Source organism: Capsicum annuum, unplaced genomic scaffold, assembly GCF_002878395.1.
Source record: "Capsicum annuum cultivar UCD-10X-F1 unplaced genomic scaffold, UCD10Xv1.1 ctg28197, whole genome shotgun sequence".
Taxonomy (NCBI): Eukaryota; Viridiplantae; Streptophyta; class Magnoliopsida; order Solanales; family Solanaceae; genus Capsicum; species Capsicum annuum.
The window spans coordinates 1-2,934 of record NW_025834614.1 but is presented as its reverse complement, the minus strand read 5'-3'; the positions used below and the strand labels follow the sequence as shown (position 1 = coordinate 2,934).

The 2,934-nt window shown below is 34.5% G+C and overlaps 1 long non-coding RNA gene across 1 annotated transcript; it reads left to right on the top strand.

Moving 5' to 3' along the window:
- Positions 1-273: 273 nt before the first annotated feature.
- On the top strand, positions 274-1,059 carry LOC124890979. Its single transcript, XR_007049476.1, has 3 exons — positions 274-440; positions 540-598; positions 890-1,059. It is a non-coding gene; the product is annotated as an uncharacterized LOC124890979 (long non-coding RNA).
- Positions 1,060-2,934: the final 1,875 nt, after the last annotated feature.

Below are 2,934 nucleotides of genomic sequence, written 5' to 3'. Positions count from 1 at the left end.
GAAAAATGAAACAAAACTAGAAGCCTAAATGGAAGTGATATAGATCACTTAGGGGAGAATTAGGACCTCTTCGAGCTGTCTAATCTTTCTGTCATTCTTCAAAGCGGATCCTAAATGGTATTGGATATTGGGTTCCACCTAAAGGATACATTGATTCTTTCATTAGCATGTTGTAGCTTTTAATTCTCTTATATACTGTGTGTATCTTTTATGAATATGTAGTCCTCTTCCTGTTTTTAATAATTCTTTCTTTTCTCTTCCTTTTAGATATCGCACACAGGGTTATTGCGAAGATGCTCAAGAGGATTGTTGCCGTGAAGAATGTGATAAGGGCAAGCAAGTAATGTCTTCATCACGTGGACTAGAAAATGAGTGTTCTGGATCCAAATTACATGCTCCTACAAAGGTTTTTCAGAGTTTCATGCCACCAAATTAATGTGGTAAGTTTCTTGGTGGCCATTCTATTAGCAGGGAAAAGGAGGTACAGACTGGGAAAACAAGATACCGACCTATTGAATAATCTCTTGGTCTATCATCAGGCACCAAGTGGATGAAAACTACTAGCTCCTCTGGAGTTATGTCCATCAATCATCTAAATGTAAGTGTTCGCCAACATCTCCTAAGATTCATTGCTTGTTTTGATCTGTCCTCTTCTTATATCTTTGTTCATCTGAAATTTCATCTTCTATCATGCTCTAATTAATTTTTTTTAAGAAATATAACAATGATATGTCTAGAGTTTCTATTATCTTTCAAAATGTTTTCTGTTACACCATCAATATCTGAAAAGCTTACATAGAAAAATTTATTTACTTACTGTGCTTCAATCCAATTTATGTAGCCTTCTTTTTATGTCCTGATGGTTCTATTCTATCATTCTGGAGCGTAGGAGTCACAATGCTGTGAATGAGAGTCGAATGATACCCATGACACACCCTTATGATCCTGCTCTAGATCCTTCCTGGAAGTAAGTAGCCTTCATCATGCACCTTAATTACTAACATAAGTTAACACGAGGTAAATTAAACTCCAAAAGAGTTCAAATTTCAGCTCATATCTGTCCTTGCATGGTAGCTTTTTGGATGGCTCATCTTTGCTAGTAGTCAGCTGACTGATTAATCTTTTCTTTTATGGCGGACTTTTCTTTTATGAACTCCACTGGTCTTTTTCCTATTGATTAGTAAGGAAACATCTACAACACTTTTTAGTTTATAACATAATGTTGGTTCCCCAAGGGGATGGAGTAGTGGTTAAGATAGGAGTAAAACTTGGAGATTCTAGGTTTGAATCCAAGATACAAAACCAGGTACACCCATCTGGCTAGCCTTGATAGACAGCATACCTTGTCAATAGGGCTGGGTGTAAAACACCGAGAACTGAATTATCAAACCGAATCGAAAAATTTGGTAATTGATATTCGGTAATTCAGTTGGTATTTGAGAGTAAAATTTCAACATTTCGGTATTCAAGATTGGGTTTGTTACAAAATATTAAATACCGTTTGGTATTCAATATTTATCGAATACCAAATTTTATATATATATATAATATGATACGCCTAACCAAATACCATATTGAACCAGAATTTAATTTACCGATTACTGAATTATCGAATTGATGTTTATAAGTATGGTATGTGTATCTACTCTCAAATATCGATTACTGAATTATCAAACCCGAGCTTTAAAAATACCGAACCGAACTCCCACCCCTACTTGACAATATATGGTATGGCCAAGTTAGACTTTTGCGTATGAGCTTAAGAAATTCCCTTTGTGGGATGGACAAGTTGCTCAGTGAATTAGTTGGGGTGCATGCAAGCTAAGCTCCATTAGGATCACTTAAAAAATGAATAGGGCAATATAGAGTATATTCCCAACTACGGGAAAGAGTTATGCTCATACATAGTTGCAACTCATGACATAATGATAATCTGAATATATACTGATAATCTCAATCTAAATTGATTCCCATTATGGAGAAACAAGCTGAGTCGAGCCGAGCTCTGAGCCGGCTCGGCTCTTTTCAGCAACAATTACAACTTTAGCTGATCACCATTTATGACTAATAGATCCTACTACTAATAAGCACCATACTCAACCATCACTATGTCAATCAGCAAATCGAGTCGTCACCATCACTATCTATCATTTATGATTGATCATCGCAATCAACCATCATTAACAAAATAATACGTGAGATTTTAATAACAATATCGACCTTATTTGTAATAGTCATATTATAACTATTTTTCTTGATGTCTCTTAACTGTAAGGAATCTTTCCAAAATCCAAATAAATCTTATGTGCTATCATGCATTATTTTTTCTTGAATTATATTATGTCGTTATTACATAATAAAAGAAGACTATGTCAAGCTTTCATGTAAACTGTTAAACCATCTACCACATATAAAGGTATATAATTATTAGAGATATTTTACAGTCTCGATGTTTTACATCAATAACAGCCTTAACTTTTGAAATCTGGACTTTCACCTTGGTGAGTTTGATGATTTCCTCAGGATGTTCAACACAATAATGCATATGCTACTTCTACTTAGAGCTTCACTTAAGAGAGTAATGCAATTAGATGACAAAAAAAAAAAATTGTCTTCAGAGTTCAGTTCAGATGCTACAAAAATAAAATTTTCATATTAAATTATCCGAATTCCTCATCTAGGATATTTGGAGGAGCTGATGCGGCCTTTTCACCCGCATCGTTTAACACAGAATCATCCTGAACAGGCTCCAAAAAGAGTGCTAAAACATGTTGTCAAACTGACTCCTCCAGCAGCCAAACAATATGTCGTAAAGTTAATGACAAAGTTAGCATAATAATGTCCATTAATCAACTAACTATGCAACATTGATATATTTCCATGAATACAAGAAAGCAGCATAATAAACAATTTCCAAGAAAACTATCATACTTA